At 30.7% G+C, this 12,551-nt stretch overlaps 1 pseudogene; it reads left to right on the top strand.

The window, feature by feature from the left end:
• The first annotated feature begins 3,832 nt into the window (after positions 1-3,832).
• On the top strand, positions 3,833-9,934 carry LOC147909489 (uncharacterized; annotated as a pseudogene).
• The last annotated feature ends 2,617 nt before the right edge of the window (positions 9,935-12,551 follow it).

Raw genomic sequence — 12,551 nt, 5'->3', positions numbered from 1 at the left:
AGCAAAAAATGCCATGCTATTGTTTAAATTTGCATAACTTAAAATATATAAAGTCAAATAAAATGTTAAATAGCAAACAACACATTCAAATATGCATATATTTATGTGATAATACGCTCAAATTTAAGAAAAATGAGGAAGTAGGTAATTAAATGCTAAAATGTACCTCAGAAATGTTTCAAAGTACTTAAAAGTAAAAATGCGTTTTAATAAAATATAATAAATATTTAATGTTTAATAATAATTTAATGTTTAAAAGGTATTTTCTTTTTTTTTAAACTCTATTTTTTTCTAAAGCTGTTTAAAATATATATAAAACATTAAAAACATGTTTTAAATAAAAAAAACTAAATGTTTTATTTTTTTTTTTAACACGTTTTTTATTAACCCTGCTTCCCTCACTCCGTCCGGCGCACTGTCTTGCTCGCGTTTTTCAACTTTCCAGTGATTTTAAATAAACTTTTTCGGCAGCAAAGAATTCGAGAGCTTTCAACAACAAAAATTCAGTTATTCCTTGACAAATTGGTCCCAGATTGAACTCTTAATCTTAAAAATTAGAGTTACGGTGATTTTTTGAAAAAAATTATTATTTCGGCTCCTAATAATCGGATGGTAATTTTTTTTTTAAATTCGTAGAAAATGTCAGATTTGGAATGCTTCACACGGCTATTTGATACGATGCATATTAATGAAATTATTTCTGTTTTTTTACACGGAAAAAGATACCCACTTTTTAAAGTCGTTTTATAATAATTTAACTGCAAAAAAATCGATAAATTTTGTTATTAAATTAATGTACGTGATAGTGCAACTCTTGAAGAAACAAAATCCCTGTGCGACTGCTCAAAGATGAAGAAATTAAGTTTTCCGCAGACAAGTTTTTAGTGAATAAATGGCTTTTTGCAAAAATTAATAAACATTTTCAGACTTGTTCGACTTTGTCATTACGAGGGCTACATTTTATGAGAATTTCAAAGCTTTGTGTTTAAATGTCAATGAACAAAGAGCGTGTGAAAAAAGGTCTTTTTCGGTGTTTTTAAAATTTTTTTTCTACTGAACTAATAAATCGATCTTAATGTTCCACGTCTCATTTTGTACTTATTTCGAATGTGTATTACATGCACATTTTTTTATATCGATTTTTTTTCTTACAATCAATATCTTTCGTTTTAGAAGTGAAAAACGCTTTTTGTAACTACTTCGATTTTTTTCGCATATTTTCTTTACAAGTCTTGAATCTCGAACATACGCATTTCTTTTCTGATGATCTTTCGAGGCTTTCTTTTTTGAAAAGAAATGCTGCTTTATAATTTTTTTCCGATAAAATTCTACTTTTATTAAACTATTCTTACTACTCGAGTTTATGAAGGAGAAGTATACTATATAATGCGCATGAAAAATCGTAAATAATTAAATATCTCGTAAACTGTTGCGTTTTAACATGATTTATTTCATTCTGGATTAAGGGACGAGTACAATATTATTATAATTTATTAAAACTTATATGTTATTTAGGATGCCCCCCGCCCCTTATTGATGTTTAGGACTGCCGAGCGGACTAGATTGCTGAGAAAGCATTTTCAGTTGCTTGAAACAAACTACTAGTGGGAGAAGGAGCTCGTTCACTTTCGACGCGCCGCAGACAAGCATACGGACATGGGCTCGTGCTTATGTTTGTCACAGCGCCGCACCACGAAATGGCCAAACTTATAAGCGTGGAAAAGTGACGTTTTGACGACGAAATTTATGTTGCGTGCCATTTCATTATTATTTGCTTAATTGTGAAAATGTGACTTGTCTTGTACTTATCAAAGTCGTAATTATTGATGGAAACTAAAGTTATCGTGGAATTTTATATATAAAAATGTATATTTTACTCGTTTCAACAGCTGTCGGATCATGCCCAAATATAGGCTTACTTTACGTGCTTTTTACAACTATTTACTGACTGTCAAGGGAGGAAAGGACAATTTTCATCGATTTTTACAAATGTTTTAAAGTTAATCTCGTCATTTCCTTTTATCTGAATTGTCTTTATTTAAAAATGGCATGCAACATAAATTAACATCTTCGCTTCTGACGTCACGATTCCAACATGGCCGCCGTGACTAATCAGGAGCCTTAAGATGATATAATATGATTCTGTGATTGACTTCTGTCATTTTAAGTTTGTACTAAAGATGATTTTAAATATAAGAATCGACTGTATATGAATAACGGCCCTAAAACTCAGTTAAATGTTAAATATTCTTTTCAAATGCACGCGCCTGACGCGTATGAATATGCGGCGCGAGTGCATGGAAACAAATGATTTTTGTTCGAACTTGTTTGTATATCATGCATGGGCCGGGCGCAGAGAATGAACGACCGTTGCGTTTGCTCAGTTGGCTCATGTGTTAGTGCCGTTAGTGGCTGTGTTGCCGTGTTTAAGTGTGCTGTGTTGTGATCATGAAAAATTTTTTATGCAATAACTGATAAAGAATTCATCAGAACAACATTGGACAAATGAAAATGTCGAAATGGTATCGATCGATGTATTGGTAAGTACATACGGGAACACAAATGGCTTCTCTTGTGCCTTCTTTTCTTTTTTTCTTATACCTTCTTCAATATATTTCTTTGATACCTTTATCAAAATTTTTTATCGTTTTTAGCCCGTTTTTAGCCCGCGCGAATGGTTAATTTAAGTGGTGAAAACATGCATTTTACTCAATGAGTGTGACTCCATTTTTAGGTCGCAAACAGGAATTTTTCCGTAAAAATGAGTGGTTAAAACGGATTGCACTCATGCAGAACACGAGTATATCTGAGTTGTAAAAATGTATACATTACGAGTATTTTTGAGTGGTAAATACGTGCTGTGTAAATTTGAAGAAAAAACGTATACGAGTGCAAAATACTCATTTAGCACTTGTCATTCATATCATACGTTTTCACCACTCGTAATTTGTAGTAAGGCATAATCGATAGTACAGTAGAAAGAAAATTAGCTCCGCTCCTGTTGAGATTCGAACCAAGGTCTGGTCTCCAAGTTTGCTCTATAAGGCTGCCACTTTTCCACTGAGCCACAACTCCTGTGTCGATATTCACTCTGTTGTGCTTACTTATATACATCTTACAAAAGTAATTATATTTAATACATTGTATACAAATATATGTAATGTTATACAGATATAGGTATATAAACACATACATACACAAACGGTACATATGTATATGTACATATATATATACATAGTATATAATGATATTAGAGTAACTCCGACATGTATGTCGCATTTATCGAAAACTTAATTTATCAAGTATTGTTTATTATGTTTAAGATTAAATATATTATTCTAATAAAAACGTCTACTATTCTAAAAAAATTAGAAATAAGAAATATTTAGTTTTTATGTAAAATTAAATATGATATAAGAGAAATTTTAAAAAATTTTTGCATTTATCATGTCCTGCACACATACACAGGGATCTTAGAATATACGACTTATAAAAGATTTATAAATAATAATTGGAAATACAACGTAAAATGACGCAGTAATTTGTTAAATGTGTTTACAAACTTTTTATTAAGGAATATGAATGGTTAATATATAATATATTAAAAATAATAGATAATAATTCTAATCTTGCATTCATTACGAGAGTTATGGTGTGAGGAAGTATGTTTTATCTAATGCATTGAATTTAATATATTTAATCTAAACTGTGTTGTGCGTTTTGGGCATAAATCCGACACGCTAAAAATTCCGTATATTCAAAATCCGTATACTTGTGAGTCGCACGCACCTTTTCGGTCCCGGAATATGGGTCAACGTCCCGAAAGGACGCTATGACACCTGGTCTCAGGGACAGTACGAACGTCGGTTCTACTTTTTGGGTTAAGGAACTTAATCCTTTTGACCCGGAACTGGACCTCGTGCGATCTCAGGTGTTTAAAGGGAAAGGAATGCGAGAGGTGATTCCAATAAATGACAGCTAGGGAAATATACTAACTTACATTTATTAATAATAGAAAAGAAGAAATATTAAGATTATATAAAATATTTATACACAATAAACTTTTTTTTTATATAAAAATAAGAAATTTTATTCTTGTAGGTACATATATTCAATACGTTATGGAGATGTGCGTATGTGTGTGTGTGTGTGTGTGTGTGTGTGTGTGTGTGTGTGTGTGTGCGTGTGTGCGTGTGCGTGTGTGTAGAAGAGGAAAAGATTATTGGGTAATGGAAGCGAGGAAAGTGGTGCAGGAGCACATCGGGATGAGATGCTTGTACAGGACGGTGTAAGGAGTGGAGTTCCCTGGGATATAGACTGTGACTATTCTATCCCTTTCGTTGGAGGGGGACGAATATAATCTAAATAGCCGATTCCAGTCGATCGGCTCGAGATTTGATTGAGAAGGAGAAGTTGAGAGCTGATCCAAAAGAGGAAGAAGAGGAAATCCTTCTTCAAAAGAAGGAGGGAGAGGAAATCATTCCTCGAGAGGAGGAGGGGAATAGTTTAGGATTTCTCAGATGACGAGATCGATGACAGGGGGAGAGGTGAGATCTAAAGGTTGTGTCTGTTCTGATGTTGGTGAGTAGGAAACCTCGAGAAATTGGCCGTCAGTCGGTTGTGGCTTAGCCAAGGGGACGATTCCGCCTACTCCTCCGGATGCAAGTTCCGGAGTTCGTCCCCGTTTTCTAATGAACGTACTAGTACGCACTACAATCCGAAGTAAAATATATGTATGTTTCGTCGGAATAAATGCGTATGTTGTTTCTATGCGGGGAGACGTGGGGATGAACCGGAAGGAATGGTAGGGCGATTTACTGGATAGCTGGCTATCCACGAGATCTCGGATAGCTACCAATTGGTATATGACCGAGGAGGTCCGTTGTCCACGGAAAGCACCAGAAGGGCAGTCGTAGTGGCGTATGCCTGGTGATCGCAATGGCGATTTGTCCATAATTTATCTTTTTCTCTTCGCACTTCTAATAAAAACGCGAATTGGTGTGATTATCGCGGATTCTTGTAGGATTTCCGCACTGCAGCTGATCCCGACAATAGTTTAACTCGCGAACTTCACTGACGTGAATCGGGTGATTTTGAGTTTTGTACTGACACTCTGTGCTTCCGCGAGACCTCTATTTATACTCAGAAAAAACAGCATTGTGCCCTTTGTCTAGAATGCAAAAGTTAGTTGCAATATCATGCGAGATTTACGATTTTTATCTTATCGTTGTTAATCTAAAGTGCATCATTAGAGGAATTTCGAGAAGAAAAGAAATGATTTACGTTTTGATTTAAAGAGGCAAGATTGCTTCAGACGGACGACGAATTCTGTTATCCTCGCGGAAAATATGGCTAGGTAAACAGATGGTTACCGTGCACTAGTTTTGCATGCAGGGCAATCATTGTTAGTCGCGAGTCTAATCTTAGATAACGCTACCGTGGGAAATTATCCCATGAGTTTTATGAATTTTTAAGTGCGACGTGGCGCCTATTTTCCTAAGATGAAATTGTTGGTCAGTCTGGGACGACAAAGCTTAGATTTTTACTATTAGATTTTTACTATTGCATGACTTCGGTGCATTTATAATCTTTTGCAATCTTGTCCCTTTTCGGGCTTGCATTAAGGTTGTTATTCCTTCCGGGTTGATTGGCGTTTACGAGTTTTCACGGAGCCTGTCCGGTCCCTTTTTTCAGTTCTGTAAGATCGTTATTAGAAGGCTCGAGTCTAGCAGATTCCAACCATAATCGCGACGTGGAGTCGAAGAAAAGAATCGTGGCGTCTGTAGGACGTAACAGTATAAAATATTTAAAAATTATTTTATATATATAAATATTAAAATAAAATACTTTTTAATCGTTTAATGTAAAATTCATGTGATAATTAATAAACGCGATAAATAAATGATTATTAAAAGAGGGACGTATTTTCGTAACGTGTTTTCCCTTACCAGCTGAAAAACGGACACTGAAAACGGACAATCCACTCAAAAATATTCATAGCGAAAAAACGAGTATTAAAAACGGACGATTCACTTAAAAGACTCATGATCATACTTGCGTATATATTCCTCGCTCATCTGCGGAAAAACGAATATTGAAAACAGGCAATTTCCTCAAAAATACTCATATTCGTTTATACTCGTTATCGTTCCTCGTGATATACCGCGAATGAGTGCAAGAAAAGAGTAGGAACAGACAAAAAACGGGTTAAAAACCGGTTAAAAATGATCCATATGAGGTCTAAAAACGGTGAAAAATTTTTATGAGGGTACATACTTTCGTGTATATATATTTTTGATACATTTGTGTTCGTATTTGTGTACCATATATATATATATATATATATATATATAGTATTACCATATATATATATAGTGTGTGTATATAGTGTGTGTATATATATATATATATATATATATACTGTTATACATAGTCTTTTTCTTCGGAGACCGTTTTCAGGGCATGCGGAAACGTTTTCCGGGAGATTTTTCAAACACACATATCCGAGATAATTATAAGTGATAATTCTAGAAAAATCTTCCCAGACATTCATGAATAACACCCTAATAAAGGACGGCCTCCGAAGAAAAAAACTACGAATAACAGCTCTATATATGGCCATATATATCATGCATATATACGAACATAAATGTAATCATAGTCTTTAGACGACGGATGGCAGCCCTAAATATACAACGCATTTTTTAATTTGTTGCCAGACGTCTTTATGAAACTAAAATAGTTGAATTGCGAATTTTATCAGAATTTTATCAGAATGATAAAATTTTTCTTGGAATTTTTATATAAATTTCAGAATTTTCGGAATTTTTCAGAATTTCTATGTTATAAAAAACTTTTTAAAAAACAATTCTCAATTTTTTAAATATCTTACTTAGAATATTTCAGAATCCAAAAAAGCACATATGAAAAATTCTGAAAAGAAATACAGACTTTCTGAGTATTTTTGAAAAAAATTTCCATGGTTCTCATTTTCATATTTTATGTGTTAGAGGAAGATATTTTAAAGAAACTTTTTTTACTATAAATGAGACAGAAGTGTCTCAAATAATATCGACCATTGGAAGGATACGCTGTTTTCTTGAGAAGAGAAAACTACTGATAGAAACTACAAAAGTAAGATAAAGATTTTTATAATTTTTATAATTTTACAAATAAAAATAAAATTATAAATATAATTTTATATGCACACATACAGGAGTCGGCCATATTTAAAATGACATTATTTAAAATACGCAATTTAAATAAAATAGAATAAGAGCTGTTTAGTAGTTATTCTTTTATAAATAAGTCAGTTTTTTATCGACCCCCCCCCCTCCCTTCGATTTTAAATAAGTTTCTGTAATATTTTATACTTCTTTTATTTGAAATAAGTCATATCAGTTATTCCCGCACATATAAACTATTATCTTGCTACTTTATATTTATGTAGGACAACTTACATCAAACATCAATCGGAATTAATCAATCGGAAAAGTTACTACATAAAAATAAACAATTATTGAATTTACTTATGACAAAGATAGATAATTGTGAACAAAGAAAAAATGAAAGAATTTATAAGCAAAGCAAAGCTAGGTTTTCCAAATCATTCTGCAATAATGCTTCGATAAGTAAAAATTTTGATGTACAGTGAAGAAAACATTGTTTTTTTATAACACGAAGTTAAAATAATTACGTTTTCATATTTGTGATTATTTTATGCTTTGAATTTTAATACTGATAATTATTTTTTATAAAAATATCGTTTTTAAAATATCGTAATTATAAAACACTAATAAAATATGATTAATTAAAAGAGAAAAATATATTTATTAATTTTTTTATAGACATCGTGTATAAAAGAATATCCTATAAGCGAAGAAATATTACATTTATTGATAGCTTTGATACTGAAAATTCGCATAACAATGAAAATCTAAACGATTTATCAAATATATTAAATACTAAAGAAACGAATGTAAATTCTTCGTTAAATAAATCTGATAAAAAAATTGAAAAAAATTAATAACAGTCAGGAATTAAATACAACTTCATGTATTTCTTCATGTTGCTCTAACTTAGCAACAATTGAAAACGTGGTAATGTTCTTAAGATTGCAATTCTAACTTGTACAAACAAAAAATATATAATATATTCACATACAATATATGTACATATATATTAATATTTCTATTATTTAAAAAAAAAAAGAACTTTTATTAAGCTTCATAGATGGACACATTATTATGAAATTTTATGAAAAGCATAACATGCTCGATAAAGCCAAATTGTAGAAAATTGACAGAACTTCTTGTTACTTAGTTCATGTTTAGAAAATCATTAAACACTACAGAAGTGTAATTATTAAGAAATTTATAGAAAATATTTTTGTTCTATATTTCAAAATAATATGTATTATAAATACATACAATATTATAATGTTTGTAGAGTTCGTTTATTTAATGTTGATTTTGACACTTTATCAAAAAAAATCAGGAATTTATTTCCAAATAAAAAACAGACATTTTATTATGTTTTACCAAAGTGTGAAGGATCTTCTCAAAAGGTGTTAAAAGGAAAATTACCAGATTTTTACTGAAATAAACTTGATGAGTGTCGATAAATTGGATTTGTACAAAAGAAACGAAAGGAAACTAACGAAAACATTAATGATTTAGATATTGAATCAAGTATTAATTTCAACTATAATAACAATAAGAAAATTGCTATTATTTCTTTAAATTATATATTTTTTAAGTATATTATGAATTTAACTGATTTTATATTAACATATTGTATAATAGTTTTTGAAAGTAGAAATTAAATTTTTTAAAGTCAAATATAAATTATAGCTAAACTTGTTTGCAATATGCATTTGCAATGGTTGCGATATAACACAGTTCCTTGGTCATCTATAAAAGAACATTGGAATGGATGTCGTGAATTAAGACAAATTTTCATTAAACAACATAACTGAAATGTTTATGACGTTTTTAAGGAATACCCAGTATTCAAACAGGAATTGGGTTATACACTTGTACGAGACATAAAATTAATTTTTATTTTGTTTTAATTTATATTATAATGTTTCTTATTTTAGTTGGAAAATGATTTTAATGCTTTAATCAATGAAAAATCAAACAATTACATCGAATGACCTGAACTATCTGAGAAATTAGAAATATTACTGGAAAATCGAGTTATTAAAGACAAAACTGTTGCTAAACAATTGCAAGAGATTCAACTATACAAGAAAAAAGATGGTAAGTAATAAGATATTAAATTAAAATTAAAATTTGGCCTTATGTAAAAAAATTATTATTTTAATTTATTGTACGGAATGTAAAAATGCTGTATTACTCTCTTTAATACCTGAACTATGTCTTTCTAATGTGCGACTAAAGATACCAGGAGGAAATAAACTACAAAAGCTGAATCTGTGGATGCTTTTATTTGTCATATTACAGTGAGATATTATTGTTCCTAATTAATAAAAATTTTATGATAAAATTCTAAATAATAAATTAATAAATTTTTTTATTTAACAATTATATCATTCGGAATTGTTTTATTTTTAATTTCCAAATAAAACTTAAAAATTTTATAGATCCAAAGAGAATTGGCAAAAGTAAAAGTTGGAGACAAGAGACAGCTACTAAATTGAAACCGTACAATCTTATATAATTGCAGCAGGCTTATATTTGATTGAAATCGAGGCATTTTATATCGTCATTAATGACGTAATGTATAAAAGAGAATGCGTTGAAGACCGTATTTCGATATTTTGATAAGATTTTTCAAGTTTTCAATATCAAGTATCCACCTGTTTGTGCAAATTTGACTGTTTATACAAACATATGTTTATGGAACAACAAAGTGGGATAAAATTGATAAATCTGTGATGAATCTAATCGATCAATTGTATAGAATTTAAGAAGGTATAAAGTATGTAATATAAGTATATTATATAATTTTTAGATTAATAATTAGATTTAAGGGGATGCTGGAGCGAAGGCTGAAGTTAATTAAGGTCGATATTACAGGTTTTTATTTCCAATGTATAAGATGCTTACGCCCTCTGAGTTAATATGATCATGCAGGAAATTCGATCGATTAATTATCGATATTTTTATTCCGTTTCCTACATTACCATCTTAGCAGAGACGTGTCTTAGGGTCGGTTCCACAAATGTAAAATTTATTTTGGAAAATTTTTCAATTTTAGAATTGAGAAAAAAATAAACCGTAATTGAAGTTAATCTTATATTTGTAAAATCAGACCTTAGAAATACAGTTGTATTATGTACACATGCAGTGTAAGCCGTATTCCAATATATACCACCAGTAATAAAAATCTGTAATATACATAAAGTACAGATTTTTATATAACTTTAATAGTTATGTCGATACGAAGCCGTAGTAGCACTTTTTCCTTACGTCCAATGCCATTTTAGGTAATAATAATATAGTATCAATAAATGAATACGACATTGCACATACATAGTGTAATTCTTTTTCATGAATATCCATATATATATATATATATATATATATATATACTATATATATATATATATATATATATATATATATATAATGAGTATATCTGTATAACTAGCCAGCCCACGATGAACACTTCTGACATTTATCTATAACTAGCCAAAGCACGATTTACGGCTGTGACATTTTGTTATAGCTAGCCAGCTCATGATTAACGCCTCTGACAGTAAATTAAAAATAGTCAGCCCACGATAAACGCCTCTGACATTGGATCTAATTAAACAAAGCGCAAATTATTGTTATAACTATATCACTTGTATGATAAATAAAAGTAATATTTTCACGAATGACATAAAGATGCTAACCTTTTCCATGCTGGCTTTATAGGGTGCCTTCCAACAAGAAACACACATCACAATAAGCAATTTTGACTTTCTAGAGTACCTTCTAATAAGAGACACAGTGTGACACGGTGCATCATTACAATCTTGTTCGCCAATACAAGAATGAGATACTGTATTGTACTGAGTCGCTTGTTAGAAAGCATAACCTTCTTTTACCAAAGGCAGACAATACTCTGCTACTACATTTTTTTCTATTTTGTGGACACAAAACACTACATAAATACACACACACACACACACACACACACACACACATACATATATATGGTAGTGTGTAAAACACTACTACACTATACTGAATTGACAGTTCTGTTGCGCGGCAACGATACTGAACGCGGGTCATACTGGTTACAGCTGATTGACTCATATAACGCCGTTGTTTTCTGACACATACAGCAAAACGATATATGTATGCATATATATATATATATACAAATACATACAAAAAATTTTTATTTTTCACTCTAAGAAAAAAGATACATAATCGATATCATGGTCACATTATCTTCTCCTTAGCGACTAATTAAGAAAAAGCGTTCATCGTATCTAAATCTACGTTATTGTAAAAACTCTTTATTATCTTTGAAGTTCTATTATTGATACATCATTTAAATGCATTTTCTAGGTTTATTCCACTAAAAAAAAAATACATATAGATGACCAGATATATGACGCGATAAACTAATTCATTCTATATTACATTCTGTGGCACAAAATTGTGATCAGAAGCCCTTTGAAACTGAATGTATCATAAAAATAATAAAGTAATAATAAAGTAATAATAAAGTAATAGTTTAAAAATACATTACATTCAGTAAAATGCATTAAGTTATTATTAGATGAAATTATTATAAATGTTCAATCACCATTATTAAGAAAATACAATATTATGTGGAAAGGAAATTATTTTATTTTATTTTATTTTATTTTCATGACAATTTGCTGGAAGGTATGGTCGCAGCATACTGTTCCTTATACTGTGACGTTCTTGAGATGCACGTCCACGCGTGAGCGGTTCGGCCGTCAAGCGTCAAGCGGTTGTGAAGGAAAAGTAGACAGCATTTCAGAAATCAGCCCGAAATGCACAATTAATTTCGAGCACATTGAAGTACACGTATATAATTTTTATAATTTTATAAAAAGTATATTTGGAGTAATATAATATAATAATACGTTTATTAATAACGTTATTTATTAAAAAAAAAATTATGAAAAAAGGAAAAAGCAGGATCGAACATAAGATCTTCAACATTCTGATCTTGCACCTAACGCCCGAGACCACGTTGAGTTCTTGCGGATCACCTCGACGAACACAGTACATATAGCGCACGGAAAGTCTTAAACTATTGTATATCTTATCAATGTTTTGAAATCATTTTTGCATTTGCATTTTTGCTACATTAATGAGAAAGATATATGATTAATATAATTTAATAAAAAGAAAATGAAAGAATTTTAATTCACAAGCACGGTTGCCAGCTCTCCGTTTTTTTTTTGCCAGACTTCGGTTGCTTGGACTAATATTTACTTCAGCAGACGACAAAAATTGGAGATTTTCACATCTGCTGGAGTATTGAATATTAGTCCAAGAAACCGAAGTCTGTCAAAAAAAAAACGGAGAACTAGCAACCGTGTTCGTGATTTAAAA

This window comes from Acromyrmex echinatior, chromosome 6 (assembly GCF_024713525.1).
Source record: "Acromyrmex echinatior isolate Ae372 chromosome 6, ASM2471352v2, whole genome shotgun sequence".
In the NCBI taxonomy this organism is placed as follows: domain Eukaryota; kingdom Metazoa; phylum Arthropoda; class Insecta; order Hymenoptera; family Formicidae; genus Acromyrmex; species Acromyrmex echinatior.
Note: the sequence above shows the minus strand (reverse complement) of the source record. Positions and strands in the feature narration are given on the sequence as shown.